The sequence below is a fragment of the Schistocerca americana genome, chromosome 4 (genome assembly GCF_021461395.2).
Source record: "Schistocerca americana isolate TAMUIC-IGC-003095 chromosome 4, iqSchAmer2.1, whole genome shotgun sequence".
Classification (NCBI taxonomy): Eukaryota; Metazoa; Arthropoda; class Insecta; order Orthoptera; family Acrididae; genus Schistocerca; species Schistocerca americana.
The window spans coordinates 27,569,957-27,587,152 of record NC_060122.1 but is presented as its reverse complement, the minus strand read 5'-3'; positions in this window follow the sequence as shown (position 1 = coordinate 27,587,152).

Sequence of the window (17,196 nt, the reverse complement as noted above, 5' to 3'; positions counted from 1 at the left end):
GCTCTGTACAAAATTCTACCAGGCGGCTTCCTCTTTCATTTCTTAGCCCCAATCCATATTCACCTACTACGTTTCCTTCTCTCCCTTTTCCTACACTCGAATTCCAGTCACCCATGACTATTAAATTTTCGTCTCCGTTCACTATCTGAATAATTTCTTTTATTTCATCACACATTTCTTCAATTTCTTCGACATCTGCAGTACTATTTGGCATATAAACTTGTACTACTGTAGTAGGTGTGGGCTTCCTATCCATCTTGGCCACAATAATGCGTTCACTATGCTGTTTGTAGTAGCTTACCCGCATTCCTATTTTCCTATTCATTATTAAACCTACTCCTGCATTACCCCTATTTGATTTGGTGTTTATAACCCTGTAGTCACCTGACCAGAAGTCCTGTTCCTCCTGCCACCGAACTTCACTAATTCCCACTATATCTGACTTTAACCTATCCATTTCCCTTTTTAAATTTTCTAACCTACCTGCCCGATTAAGGGATCTGTCATTCCACGCTCCGATCCGTAGAACGCCAGTTTTCTTTCTCCTGATAACGACATCCTCTTGAGTAGTCCCTGCCCGGAGATCCGAATAGGGGACTATTTTACCTCCGGAATATTTTACTCAAGAGGACGCCATCATCATTTAACCATACAGTAAAGTTGCATGCCCTCGGGAAAAATTACGACTGAAGCTTCCCCTTGCTTTCAGCTGTTCACAGTACCAGCACAGCAAGGCCGTTTTGGTTATTGTTACAAGGCCAGATCAGTCAATCAACCAGACTGTTGCCCCTGCAACTACTGAAAAGGCTGCTGCCCCTCTTCAGGAAGCACACGTTTGTCTGGCCTCTCAACAGATATCCCTCCGTTGTGGTTGCACCTACGGTACGGCTATCTGTATCGCTGAGGCACGCAAGCCTCCCCACCAATGGCATGGTCCATGGTTCATGGGGAAAACACATTTACCGGTTCTCTAGACATGAGAAACACCTTAGTTGACCTTGTAAATTATAGGGATGAATTGGAATCTGCTGCATCACTGAAATTGGTATGCGTGAGTAGAAATATCAGTTTTCTCTTTTTTTACGAGTTTCTGATTAAATATCTTCGCAGACATGACAGGTTTTTAGTTAGTCAGTGGTTTGCAGTACACCCCACCTAGTTAATGTTTCAGGTTTTTGGAGAAATAATTTCCAGTCTATATCTTCGAAATTATATCGCTCGAGTGGTACTGCTATGCAAGTGATATTGATATGTGCTTGATATCGAGAAGTACTGCGAAAATTGTATGATACTCTAGCAAACCATGCGAAATTATGTATCTTCTTGTAATCCCAGAGTCTGGAGATGGTGTATAAACGCGAGCAAGCAACCAGGCAGGTCCCGACTGGAAACAGTAATGCACCTGTGTCGAGGGGGGAAACGAGGCCGAGTTTGTAGAACAGTTTTGAGAGTGACTTCGATCCACTGAGGGTGCTCTGGCCACGCATTGGGGGTGGATGCCTGCCCAACCACGCAGTAATTATCTACTGGTGAGAGTATACGTACTGTGTTGTCTGCCTTCACGGTATATGTGCAAATGATATAAAAGGGCTGATTTTGAATGGGGGAGGATATGAATTGTATGTTTATTTCATGGAGACTGTAGGTGGTAATATATTTCTGGGTTGGAGATCAGTTTCATGCTCTCATATTCAAGCTCCTGTCATCAGTGTGACAGCAGTGTGATTACATAGGTGTCTTTCCATATTTGACGATATGTAGGGTACACGGTGATATATTGATGGGTTGCAGGTCGGTTTCACGTTTTAATATTCAAGCTCCTGTCCTCGTTGGGAGAGCAGTGTGATTGAGTAAAAGTCTTTCTGTGTTTGACGATATGTAAGGGCACTTTGCAGGGTTTAATTGTCAGTGCAATATGGCGATCTGTGTAAAATAGTTTTTACCTCTGATAGTCTCATCTGGAGAAAGAAAGAAAAGGTGGATTGTGCTTCAATACCCGCGGCATCAGTAATTCGATGGGTAAATGCGATAAGAGCCAATCATAATGCTCTATTGATTCACAAGACATCCTTCAAGCTGGGATAAAGGAGTCTCTTCATAGTGTAGGGAACATTTGTGTATGTGTTGAAAGCAGGAAGGGTAACAGGTGATGGAGGGGATGCCACGTTAGGACCGCTAGGGAGAGTGCATTGCATGTTATTCTGCGATACTTTCATAAACAGTTTCTGTTAGGGCAAGAATTTTCGTATATACAAGCTGAGACATCAAGAAAACTCCTACAAAAATGCACGTTAAGTATTTCTGGGACACTGTGCAATTTACTTAAGTTGGATTTGGTTGTTATTTTAGATAGCCATGTGGCTTCAGTATAACATTGAGAATGTTGGTAGATGCACTTGGGATGGTATGTAGCCATGCACGGCGATGCATGAGCCACATGTCACACATGGTCCATTAGAATCACTAGGGAGAAAGCAGCTTGTGCTATTCTGGAATGGATCTCTGCAGCATCGCTTGGCAATTAGCTCTTTGCCGGACTGCAGGTAGAGGGAGGATTCACACCAGTAGCAGCGAACACACGCATGTGGGGCCCACCTAGGAGCATCTGCACTCTGTAAATATGTCGTCGCTCCCGCCCAGTTGTGTCATCAATGGCGCCTTTATGAACATCTATTTGAACATGTATTTCTCAGGTACAAAGTATGAAATGGACGTCGCCACCTCATTCGTCTGGGACCGAAACGAGCTATATGTGTGGTTTGACAGCTGATGACTGTGTCACTTCGTAGGGTTTTTGGTAGCCTCCTGTGCGGTCTAGTAGGCATACATTGTTTGCGTGTCTGTTGAATTATTTTGTGAGTGGGTCTGTGGGTTGTGCTATGCATTATTTAGACAGTTTATGAGTTGATTTCGTGTCTGCACATCTGTGTACTGCATTATTTAGGGAGAGTTTGCATGTCTGTACTGAAATTATTTCGGTAATTTAGGAGTTGTTTGCATGTCTGCAGAGCGTTATTTAGGAGTAGTTTACAGATTTTGGGCTGCGTGGCGTGACCCCAAGCATGTCAGAGTATATGTTTTGTATCAGTGTGATAAATATACTCAATCCCTAAATAAATTGTTCCAAAATAAATAAAGTACACTCCTTCCTTACTCTCTCCAGCAGCCCAGCGCAGGGTGAGTCGTTTTTGCGCCATTGTCCCCCTCCAGACCACCATCTTGGATTATGTCACAGGAGGGATGACAGCAACCTCTGGTGGCAGTACTGTGTACTAGGTCAGTTGGACTCTAGATCATGTGTTGGAGACTCTGTCTGCAGGACAAAGACATGTCCATCACAGGCACAGTCCATTTCGTCCCACCATCGTGGGTTACATCACAGAATGTATGACAGTGCCGTCTGGTGGTGGTACTGTGAACTAGGTCACTTGGGCCTCATGGTAAAGACACTGTTTCCCACCTTCTTGAATAATGACATCTTGGATGACAGCACCCTCTGGCAATGGTACAGTGTACTAGGTTAGTTAGACTCCAAACCCTATGTCGACCACACTGTTTCCCACCATTTCCCCTCATTATATTGGATTATGTCACAGGAGGGATGACAGCACTATCTGGTGGTGGTAGTGTGTACTAGGTCAGTTGGAGTCTGGATCCCTTGTTGTTTAAATAAAATAGTGCATGCAAAATAGTAAAGACTTATGTCCAGCACAGGTCAAGTCCTATGCTCACCAATCCATAGGACGAGGTGGCAGTTGAGTGACTTAGGTTAGTGGTGGTAGTCCAATTGAACAATTTTTCCGCCATTTTCTTAGATTACAAGAGATAACCGTGGTGTGATGCATTATCCTATTGGTATTTGAACTTCATGCCATTTTTCTAGGGGAAGGAGGGGGTTAGGTTAATGGAGGTAGCCCAATTGACCTATGTTCCCACCTCCAAATTCAAACTTCCCGCCAAAATCCTCCATATTGGATGACATCATAGCCGCCATCTTAGATGACGTCATCACCGCCATCTTGGATAACGGTACTTTGGGCCAGAGTCGCCTTGCCTCAATACTCAGCTGTTCCAGTCTGGGGTGATTCTGGGTTGTGAAGGGGATACTCCTTGGTGGCTGTTTCTTTGGGCTGGTGGGAGGATTGGATGCATGAGGGGAAATGGTGTGGGAGATCTATTTGTGTACTAGGTGTGTCTGTGATGACCTTGGTGAGACCCTCAGCATACTGAGCAAGGGAGTTTTTGTCATTACAGATATGCTGTCCACTGTCCTCTGATGGCAAAGCCTGTGTGTGAGGGATTTTTTGGTGTGAAGGGGATGACAGCTGTCAAAGTGCAGGCTCTGTTGGTGGTTGGTGGATTTAATGAGGACAGAGGTATGGATGGCGCCATCAGAGAGTAGGAGGTCAACAGGTAGGAATGTGGCACGCTGAGTTGAGGAGGACCACGTGAAGCCGATGCTGAAGAAGTTGTTGAGGTTGTGAAGAAACAAAGATAGGGTGTCTTCACACTGAGTCCAGATAATGAAGATATCATCACTGACCTATACCAGACTAGGAGTTTAGTGTTTTGGGAAGATAGAATTGTCTCCTCTAGATGGCCCATGAAAAGGTTGGCACAGGAGGATACCATGCGAGTGCCCATGGCTGTGCAGCGGATTTGTTTTTATACCATTTCTTCAAATGAGAAGTAGTTGTGGCTTAGTATAAATTTAGTAAGGTGTATGAGGAATGAGATAGTAGGTTTGAAGTTTGGATGACGTTGGGAAAGATCGTTTTCAATAGCAGTAAAACCATAGACATAAGGGATGTTGGCAGGAGGTGGTGTCAATAGTGATGAGTAGGGATCTGTGAGGTAAAGGGGTTGGGTAGTGGAGAATTGGTAAAGAAGTGGTTTGTGTCTGATGTGGGAGGCTCGATTGTGGGCAATTGGTAGGAGGCGTTGTTCAATGATGGGTGAAAGACTTTCAGCAGTGGCACAATAGCGCAATGCGATTGATAGGTTTATGGATTTTGAGGAGCAGGTAAAAGGTGTGTGTGTGTGGTGTCATAGGGGAGAGAAGGTAAATGTATTCAAGGGAGATGTTCTGGGAAGCACCTAAGGCTTCAAGAAGGGATTGGATTTTGTCTCTGGGATGGGATCACTCTGGTAGAGTTTATAGGTGGAGGAGTCAGACAACTTTCAGAGGCCTCCTGCTGGGTAGTTACTGAGATTTGTAACAACAGTGGTGGAATCTTTGTCTGCAAGTGGGCTGATTAGGTCAGAATTTGTTTTGAGGCTGTGTTCTTTTTGTACTGAAAGGTTGGTGATCTGAGGAAGGAACCTAGGCAAGGCTGGTGAAGCTAATTTGGAACTAAGGAATTCCTGGAAGGTGACCAGTGGGTTGTTAGGTACGAGAGGGGAAGGATCATGGTTGGATGACGGTATTAAATGGAAGAGGTAGGATTCAGTGTTGTACTTAGAGTGGTTTTGGGTGGAAGAATAGGCAGCAAAGAAATGCTTCCATCACGGGGATCAGAAGAAGAAGAGTAAGTCTTTGACAAGTCCAACGTGGTTAAATTTGGGTGCAGGGCTAAAGGTGAGGCGTTCAGATAGGACTGAAACTTCTGTGGAGCTGAGGGTCTTAGTGGAAAGGTTAACAACAGGAATGTTTTAGATCTGGATTTGGTAGGGAGTTTTGGAGGAAAAGGCATGTTGAAATGGTCAGATGGGCAGGGTTTAGCTGCTATGAGGGGTCGACGAAAAGGAGCACTGTCGGTACAGGAGGGGTTAGATGGTGGCGCCCCAAGGCAGCAGTAGCATGTCAGCATGTTGGATACCTTATGAAGGTTGTGTCTGGCATGGTCCTCCAGGTGCTGGAGAACAAGGGATTGAATTTCAGAGATGTGATGTATAGAGTACGGACTGCAGAGTAGCAGTATCTTGCAGAGGGAGCAGAGGTAGTTCTGGTGCCTGTGTCACAGAGATTTGTCTTTGCAGTACCTAGTTTGTGAGGCCCCACACCCTCCACCCAAAAATTTCCACCCCTTCTGTTCTATCATCCCCTCCCCATTCTCATCTCTCATTCTGATTATCTGCAGCCCTCTGCCAATGCATCCACCTGCCTTTCCCCACTCCTCTCCTCCTTTGCTCCTGTTTTCCCCACCTCCCTGTCCCACAAGCTCCTGACACTGTGGCTGTTGGCAGTCTAGTCCCTGCACACTCTAGTATACAGCATTCGTCTCTCTCCCCACCGGTACACTACTATTTCTTCTCCTTCACCGTCCCCTCCACACCACTGCTTGCATCCCACAAGATAGCTGCATTCCAGCCTGAGATACTGGAGTTGACAGTTGTGTGTGAGTAAGATGTGCTTGCTTGTGTGTATGAATGGTGTGTGTGTGTGTGTGTGTGTGTGTGTGTGTGTGTGTGTGTGTGTGTGTGTGTCTCTCTCTCTCTCTTTTACTGATGAAGGCTATGGCTGAAAGCTTTATGTACGTGTCTTTTAATTGTGCCTGTCTGCAACTTGACATGTTTTCTTTATGGTAAGTAGAAATCTGTCTTTCCCTTCATTTTTCAATCTGTAACTAATCATTGTATGGGACAACATATCCCACATGTTGTGATGAACTCTGCACTTCCGAACAGCCACTAATTTTTTTTTTTAAAAAAAAGAAACCTTGTCACAGAAGAAAGATTAGAAAACTTTTTATATGGCCAGGATCATTATGCAAGTATCAATCACTGAAGTCATTGTAGGTAGCAAAAGAATAGTAGATTACTTTAGTTTTGAAGATTCTGTGAAATTTCATTACTTTTGTGCCATCATGTGTTCATTCATTTAAGACATTATGCACTAAATGGACTACTGAATGAACTCTGTAAAGTTAGTTGCATTAGCCCTTTCGGGGTGACATTGTTCGTCTGTTTGAACTCACATTTGTCCTTTTTACACTTAGAGGCAAACTCTGTATTTCACAATGTGAATACATGAGTGAATTAAAAGGTTATCTCTTTGTTAAAATAACATAATTATACTTATTCCAGGTTCGAGTTATGGCATTGCAAATTAGAATTTCCATGGCCGCGGGAGGAAACATCAGACTACGATATTCAGAAGACACAGATTGGTGGTCTGAAAGGACACATACGAGACCGCAGATGAAATATTAGTGAAGCGACATAATGCTACATTAATGGTCTGGGCTGATTGCTGCGAAATACAGGGTGATTATAATTAAGGTTAACCTTTCAAACCGCTGTAAAAACGACGCCACTGGTCAGAATGACGTCAAACTGCAATGGAATATTATCGGAGAAGGGGGGAAACGTATGGCAGAAATAAATAAATAGTTACAAAATGTAGCAATAGATGACGCTGTAAGCATCATAATTTAATAGTGGTCGACTACAAATGACAAACGAATCATACAACATTGCCTAAGGTGTGCTTATGACGTTAAACTAACTGTACTACTCAGTGTGCATGGGTGTACACGTGTGATACTGCTAATTACGTCAACCCATCCACCACGGCAAGGTCATATCACGTTAGATGGGAAAAATCGGATTTTAATTGTCCTGATGCCAAAAACCGCATAAAAAGCACCAATCAAAGTCAAATCGGATTATTAATTTCCCTGTGACTAGCGCAAAACATGTTCAATATGCTGTCCACCATCTTCTGCAACAAGTTTAAATCGAGAAAAAACATGTTCCGCAACTAATCAAAGTGTTTCCGGGGTCACATTTAAAATGTATTGAGCAATGCGTGCCTCCAATGCAGTTAAGTTTGCATACGGAACACTGAAAACAAGATCTTTCAGATAGCCCAAAAGACAGAAGCAACACGGATTAAGATCAGGTGATCGGGATGCCCTGTCTCATGTATATAAATTAATCTTTGCCGCTATTCGGCATATTTATTCCACACCGTCTTTCTTATATTATACTGTCCCCTTAATAGTGAGGCTGAGTGTCTAAGTATAGTCGACCTATATATTTCTAAGGCTTGTTTACAATATTCTTCGAAAACATACTTATATCAGTTCTCTTTCACATTTTTATACAGTAATCATATCTAAATTCCCGCTCCGCGCTTCTTGCCGCATTATTTTAGTCTCAGTCTGAGCAGCACAGACGACGTCACGCGACGTTCATATTTCAACTGTCTCTGATATGCACAGTAGCTCACTGTATGTCAGTCTTTCCACACTACACTGTGCAACGGTTTGATACTTTGTCACTCGTGGTTAAACGTTTGGCTTGTTACATCAAGATCATCGGTAGAAGAGGAAATCATACATTTTAACATAGAAATAGCAAGGCAAATATATAACAAATAGTACAATAAATACAATTCGTTTGTTACGCACAAAATAAATGCTGCTTGTTTTTACAATATGTATACTGATGTCATCCATTAATGATTTTAATGACTTTGCAAACTGCCCATCATACGCAAGTTTGCCAAGTGACCAGACACACTTAAAATCGTTCTAAGGTCAGTGTTTATGAAGTTAACTGTTTATTTGACATCATTGTTAAGGTAGTCTTTTCTCATAATCCATGAGCATTCCATGCTTTACGTACAGTGTTTTCTATAGGATATACCTTTTTTGCAGAATAACTCACCCACATAACGATATCCATCTGGCAGCCTTCGTGGTGGCGATTCATTTGGAGACAAGTGCCGTTTAACACAATTGCTCTTTGCGGAACTGTGCGGAAGAGTGATAGAATTTCTGCGTCGACCCCTCTTTTTGTATGCGTTACTTGGCAGGTGAGTTGTCGTCGCGTTTCTGAGAACATTTCGCCCTCCTCTCACACCGGTAGTATTCACTCATTTATATTTGTTTTTTGCACATTTATTACCACTTATTACCTTCTTTTGCAGTATCAGCACATCCTTGGAGCCCGCCGAATGACCCCATAGATATAATCCATACAAAATGTGGCTGTGGAACAAAGTATAGTAGACAGTTATCAGAAACTGGTCTGTAATCTCTTTTGTTAATCTTCGTAGGAGGTATATTACACAAGAGAATTTCTTGCATACACGCACAGTGTGTCCATTCCATGAGAGTTGGTGGTCTATTGTGAAGCTTAACAGTTTCACAGATTCTATATGGTCAGAGTACGTGTTTTTTTCCAAGGCTGCATATCATACGCTGAATTTTTTCTTCGTTTACTTTCATCTTGTTGGCGATGAACCATTTTTTAGTTTTCGAACTGTACATCAGACTTCATGACTGCTTGGGCAGAATTTTCCTCTTTGGCAATAAGAGTGGTGTCGTCCGCAAATTGTAGTGTCTCATCAACTTCTCTTAGATCATTTACAAAAATGAGGAAGAGGAGTGGGGTTATGACCGAACCTTGTGGCGCGCCGTGTTCTGCCTTCTTTTCCTGGGATGTTGCTCCTTGGATTGAAACAATTTGCCTTCTGTTTTCCAAGTACGGTAAGACTGACGTGTACCTCCCACACCATAGCACTTTAGATTTTTGAGCAAGATCTTGTGAGGGATGCAGTCGAAAGCTTTGCTTAAATCGCACAGTGTGAGTGCTACAAACTCTCTCTCCTCGAATGCCTGCATTACTTTTCTTAATAAGCCTAATGATCCAGTGGTACAGGACTTTTCCTTCCGGAAGCCGTGCTGTGCATCTTTGAAGAGATTGTTTTCTTCAAAATAAGTTAGAGTCTGATCTTTCATGATGGATGCAATCACTTTTGCTAGTATAGGGGTGATTGATATTGGCCTAAAACTTGACACATTATCTGGGTTTCCTTTTTTTTAAACTGATACTGTCCTTGCAAGTTTCAAGAAATCTGGGAAAACTCCTGCAAAGAGGCAGTTGTTTATAGCTGTCCCTAATGGCTGTGCTATTTCTCCAATAATTTTCTTTAGGAGAGTACAGAACATCCCGTAGATATCTTGACTCTCCAAAGTTTTGTAAGATTTTTCTATTTTCACTATGTCATTTGCATGTACTTTTTTCCATGTTTCAAATTTACTGTGAGTTTTATTTGGTAAGTAAACAGCAGGATCTATAACCGAGTCTGGGATTTCAGCAAAAGTGTTCTCTATAACTTTGATAAAGTAGTCATTGGAGTCATCAGGACTGCAGGCATTAGAAGAGGAAGTAGGCTTCTTCCTATGTTCATTTACTAGAGTCCAGGCTGCTTTGTACGGATTATAGGCTTCTCTTATGAATCTATCATTTCCAGTCCTTTTAGCTTCTACTTTTTTTCTGTAAAATCTCTTGGCCTCTAAGCTCTAAGTAATTGGTGCGTAACAATTGTTTACTATTTGGATCTGTGGCTGCTTTGGCAGAGTCATTCCACATTAGGATAATGTTTTTTATATTTGCTATCTCAGGTGTGTACCATGTTTTCGAATTTACTATTTTCTGTTTTCTTTGTGCTTTACCTGTGTGGTTTTTCTTTGGTATCAGTGGAACATCTTATCAAAGTTGGCTTTTACTGTCTGGAAAAGAACATTTAAAGCATCATTGCGTTTTGCTTCTGTAATTAATTGCTGCCAGTTTATACTGGACAGTGAGGCATTGAAAGTGTCTAGTTTTTCTTTTCACAGTACTCTTCTGTGAAAAACATAATTTGATTGCCATGTATTTGTCTGTTGGTTACCCAGAGTCTTCGTTTGTAGTTTCATGACTAATGCGTTGTGGTCTGCTATCACTGCATCAACTACATTTATTTTGTAACTCCAGGTATCTAAATTTGAAATAATGGTGTCGAGGCAGGCATCACCTCTAGTTGGAAGTATGTTTTCTACAAAAAGACCATAACTATTTACTGAATTGAAGAACGCTCTCTCTTTTGTATTATTTTCACCTATGTGTAAATTAAGATCGCCACACAGTGCAATTTTTGGTTTAAGGTGTGTTATGTGACGTAAACTACTTTCGAAGTTTGTGATAAGTTCTCAAAATTTCCATTTGGTGAACGGTACACTGAAACAATAATCATGTTTGTATCTACTAGTTCTAAGCCAGCCATATCTGAGCAGTAATTTCTCAGGTCCACATCCCTAATGTTGAGATTTTTATTGGCATACACAGACACGCCTCCATGAGTGGTAGTTTCTCGATACCACGAGCTCACCATCTCTAGGTATTCTATGCATCTGTAATTTTCGCCCTCTTCTTTGTCGAGCCAGTGCTCACATACACATATCACATCTGGCTTTACATCTTCTATAAATACGTGTAACAGATCACGTTTTGTTCGTAGACATTGAAAATTTACACTAGCTGAAACTATGGGTATATTTATTTTGATTCCAGCTTTGTTGACCTACAGTTGCAGTAGTAGGCTGTATCCTACTGCTGCCTTGAATGTTCTCCGTAATGAAAAACGCGCTAATACTACATTCTTCGGCGTTATAGAACTGTTCATTATTTTTTCCTTTAGTTCGAAGTCAACACCAATTTTGAAACTGCTGTTTAGACCTAGTTTTCTACTTCAAAATTATGGAACTCAGGGAAGGTTTTACATAGAAAACTGATTTCATTTTCAGTTGTTGTGCTGTTTTTAACTTTGCTCAGATGAAACCAAACCTTTTTTTCTCCGTACAGTTCTTCTTGTTTTTCGCCTGTGCCTATTATGCTTGTTTGCCTGTTTCTAACACTGAAATTTCTAGCTGGTGGTGTAGCAGATATTTGAAAAAAGGGTATTTCGAGGTTTTCATTTTGTCTAGAGCTCTGAGGTGTGGTTTTATAAGGCTGTTTGCACTCTATAGATGGAGTTATTTGATTAGTAGTCATGGGTGGATTGTTTGGGCCATAAAAGCATACCTTCTTTCCTTTTTTGTGACGAACTTGTTGCCAGTCAGTCTCGATATCATATGAATGTTCGTTCACTGGAGATTTCTCGGTGTTTGCCACAATGTTTTTATTGTTTGTTTTATGTTGCATTATTTCGCTGATGCTCCGTGAGTTTCTAGACTCACTCAGTGTTTCGCCTGTATCTTTATTTTCCGTATGCAGCGTTTTCTTGTTGTGTATTTTTCCGCTGTGTATTGCAGTAGAGGCTAATTGCGATTTATGCTTTTCTAAACTACAAATTACGTCATTTATCAAGGGTTCACCGAGTGTCTCTGCAGTTTGTTCCTTTTCTGAGGACATTAACTGCTTGTTTTCATTATTTTGGCTGGATATTCCTGGATTATAAACAAATTTGAATTGGTCTTTTCTAAACCTAGGATTTGTAGCATATTGTATATTATCGAGTCTTTCTTTTGTTTGAGCGTAGTCTTTTGTGAGTTTGTTCACTAGTTTTAATATTGTTTCCACTGATTTACTTAAATTTACACACTCTTCCGCATTTTTTACCTTGTTGGATTGTGTGAATAATATATTTCGTGTGAAACGGCGGCAAAGTGCATCATGTGGAATATGGTAGACCTCTCTGGTGCTATTGTACGCTCCGAGTTTTACGTATGTAATTGAATGTTCCTTGGGTGTTGCGTTCGATCTATTTTACCTGGAAGTGCAAATATAGTTAGTGGCACTAAATGTGTTTTACTCACTATTACTTATTCACCTGTGTCGACTCTAACAGGTTATGGGCCCAGCGATGCATTTGGAATAAGTATATACATAATGTAATAGTTAGGAAGTATTGGAAAAGTTCCACGTAGTGCACTTGCGTGAAGTACGAGTTATCCTTACAAGACGAACGCAACTCTTTTGCATTATTCTTCGGTATTATTCTTTTCGTCAAGAAAGATCAAGCCGCGCAACTCATGAGCTCAAGTGGATATCTATGAATCAAATACTATAGTTCAGGTAAAAATTAAAATTGCTCTAAATACAGCTACAAGATACAGCACTTAATGTGTTTGTGTGTCATAACCTACATTCCAATGTTGTGTCATGAATTCGTTCATGTACATCATTTGTCACTTACCTGCTTGTCTCTTAATGACTTTGTTTATGCTTTTATATGAGACTTGAGTAAATCTCTATGATGGTATAATCCAACTATTTTGTTTATTCTAGGATTTTGTAAAAAATACGATCCAGCATGTGGAATGCGAACAATGACATATGGACCTTCATAAAGAAGCGATCATTTAGCGTTACGTCGCTTCAATGCACAAGATTTTGGGTGAGTACGCAAAAGTACTTGCATGTCTATTGTAAATTCCTGAGTTCGTTTTATAGTTTTCTCAAATTCGTTTTTTCTCATTCTGGAGTTATTTGCTGGTTGGTTGGTTTGTGGGGTTGAAGGGACCAGACTACAAAGGCCATCGGTCCGCGTTATTTGCTACGGTAATTAATACATCTCGTATCTTGTGTCGTAGGATTTCGGTTGTCCAGGAATCTTCGGAAGGAGATCACACCATTCGTTACTTTCCTTTACATCTAACATAATTTCTGTAGGTGCATAATTAGAGTCATATGTTGGCAAATTACTGTAAACGTCCTCAAAAAGAAGCAAATAGTTCAGCCACTTGGAATGATTCCCTGATATTTATGTTCGCATAAAACGGTTTAGTTCCCTGAATACCCTTTCAGACGGATTAGATTGAGGGCTAAAGCTTGAGGTAAGGATAATTTTACGTCATTATCTTTCAAAAACGTCCTCCACTTATAACCTGTGTAATATGTTGCATTGTCCGAAAGGATGGCGACAGGTTCGCCATAATCTCTACTAACCCGCTTTACGGTTGTGTTGGTGGTCGCATATTTTACGGCATATAGTTTCAAATGCTTTTAGAAAAGCTCATAGAGAGCGAGTACATACCCGACAACGCCTCTACTTTTAGGACACGGTCCACCTATGCTTGTTGCTACGGTTTCTTTATGTTTACTGAGAACAATCGGAAGCCATTCTAGTTTACTGCTTAGATTCTCAGGCTTTGCCTTTTGACAAATAGTACATGTTTTGATAAGTTTGTGAAGTTTCTTCCACATGTTTGTGAAATAACAGTAAGTAGTTAGATTCTGCATACATTTCTTTGTGCCGTAATGCCTCCAAGTTAAATGTGTATGCCAGATTAGATTTGCTTCTGATTCTTGTCGAATACAGACTGTCTGAACGTCGACTGTAGAATAAAACCTCCTGATGTAGTTTATAATGCTTTCCAGTAGTATGGTCAGGGTTGTTTGCTACTGTCCATCTTACTTTGTTCACCTACTGTCAGCCATATACAGTGTTCACATATTCCTACACAAGTCTAGATAATATTGACGGCAGTGTTTGTACTGCATCAACATGATGAGATAATCGTTCGTGTGTTCCAGATCATCTACGTCATGAGATAGTCCCTGAGGTAGACTTGACGACGCGACTACGGTTACGTTGTCTTTACCTTTAATGTATACTATTTCGAAGGAGTCAATTGAGCGAGGTCATTCCCCATTGCGATAATCGTGGATGTACGAGTTTGCATGTCATTAAAAAGGTTAACGCGTAGTTGTCAGTGTATACATTCGCATGTCTTCCGAAAATATAATAGTTATATTTCTTAAAAGCCCATATAATTCCCATGGTTTTAAACTCTATGATCTAAGCCCTGTGCATGATGCATCGCTTGCAATACAGAAATCTTCATTTAGATCAGGGTGACTCAAAAATATTTGAATTTACCAATGCTTCTCTTGTTCTGTTAAAATCTGGTGTACATTTTTTCGTCCAGATTCAAGCATGTGTCTTCTTTAAAAGTGCCAGCAAGTATTTGTTGTTGAGTAATTGATTTGACACGAAGCGTGTAAAAAAATGACGCTAGGCCCAGGAAAAGATTTTAATTGTTTTCTGGTACGCGGGTAAGGAAAATTCTTAATTGTATCCGATTTACTGGGATCTGGTCTAATCCTTTCACAACTGATTGTGTGTCCCAAGTACTTACCTCATTACGCGCAAACTTGGAGTTTTGTAGATTACAGCTTCTGCCAATTTACATAATGTCTTTTCTAAAATGTATGTGTGATCTTTCCATGGCTGTGTGGCTATAGGGATGCCATCAACGTACAACGTTACCTTTTCCAGTAATTCGGTGCCTATAGCTGCGTCTAGACCAGTAATGAAAACACCTGAACTTACAATGAGTTCGAATGTAGTACGTAAAATTGGTAAACGCAGTACCTTGACTCTACGCTTAGCGGTACTTGCCAAAACGAATTTTTTAAATCCACTGTTGAAAAGTACTTTACCCCTAAAAATTTCTGCAATTGTTCGAGATTTTCTGGTTTCGTGCGAACTGGCACGATGCTTTTGTTGATCGCACGCGCATCCAGAACGAAGCATATATTTCCGTTTGGTTTGATTACATTTAATAATGAACTGCAATAAGGTGATACTGATGGTTCTATTATGTTCCACTTAATCATTTGCTTGATTTCTTCACGCACCGCAGGCTGCTTGGGCAGAGGAATCTTGTGTTATAATAAAAGATTTCGTGAGGCTTAACTTCCATGCTATGTACATACGTATTGATCACACCTGGTTTCTTTGTAAATACGTAGACGTACTTTAGCAGTAGTTTGTGTAATATTTCTTGTTATTGCTTGTTAATAGCTATATGGTTCAAATGGCTCTGAGCACTATGGGACTTAACATCTATGGTCATCATTCCCCTGCAATTTAGAACTACTTAAACCTCACTAACCTAAGGACATCACACACATCCATGCCCGAGGCAGGATTCGAACCTGCGACCGTAGCGGTCATGTGGTTCCAGACTGAAGCGCCTAGAACCGCTCGGCCACACCGGCCGGCTAATAGCTATAGTTTTATCTATTTTATCATTAATTAGGAATAGTGGGTCTTCCACTTCATGATCAAAACAGGTTCGTTCTAGCAGTGTCATCTTGTCCTCATACTAACTGGATCTTGTATCCCGAACAGTGTTTATTGTGGTTCAATGTCTGCTTATCCAGACTGATGTCGATCTGGGTGCCGTTGTACTTAATAAAACATTTACCTTTTGGGAAGTCAATTAACTGTCCTTTCTTAATAAACCTACGCCAATCAGGCAATTTATGACTGGGTTTTCTACAACAAGGAACGGTCATTCTATTTCCTACTTCCATAGTCACAAATATTTACTCTGATTTTCATCCAACCGCCGTCAAGATTTGGCGTTTTTGAGCTGGAAATTCAGGTATCGATGCTAATCCAAACATTTGTTTATAAAAATTGTGAGGTACGGCGCTAATCGCCGCTCCCGCATCAGTCATAACACTCGTCGGTATGCCACCTACAGTGCCTTTGGTCGTTGGTGACACCATCTCTTTTACTGGTGATGGGCACTAAGTATTATCCTATGATCCTCAAGCTCGTCAGTTAAACTTGCGTGGTGAGTGTTCCTAAGGCAAAGTATGTGTGGCTTGTTTCCATCCATAGCTATACTTGTGTTTGAGTACTGTTTTTCATTCGGTGCGTCAAACATGTCTGTTATTATATCAAATCATGTGATTTAACTCTGTAGGAGTTATGGGACAATAAAAATTCTGATTCTAATCATCGCCCCCCCCCCCCCCCCCCGGGCATTCCTCAGTCACCACCTGGGGTTGAATTGTGACCTTATTTAGTTCGTAGAATGTGTGGTTGTTGGAGGAGGGACTTCACTCGACGCCTCCACAATATTTACAGTCGGATATCGCCTTCTCCGGTAACCGTTGTGTTGGTGCGTGTGGTGTCGTGTCTTGACTTGTCCTATTATTGTTGCTTGGTTGATCAGGAGTCATTAAATTACTGTCTTGCTGCGTAACACCCATTTGTGTTTGCCAGTGACTTTACTGGTTACTAAGGTATGAAAAGCCAACATGTCCATAATTGTTTCCGTAATACTGTGGTTGCGGATTATTTTGAACGGTGAGTTTAGCTTGCTGTGTTGACTGTGATTGTGATTATTTCCACATTGATTGTTATTTTTCCCGGCTTTTCGTATTCTGTTTGGATTGCCTCCATTTCAAAACATGCCATTGTTACTGTACACCTTTAGATATGATTGCATGTTCTGCTGTGCCAGGAAGTTGACATTATTCTGCGCTTGTGGATTAGATTGACTAATCTGCGCCGTTTGCATTTCTGACTGAGGCGTGCCGTAACTGTTACTCCGAGCACTCTGCATGTTTTCATTAATGATATCAACTGAATCTAAGACCGAAAGAAATTGTTCTACATCATTATCTGGTACTTATATTAACTTTCCCTTATGTGGAATGGTCATCGTGTTTGTAACACATGGA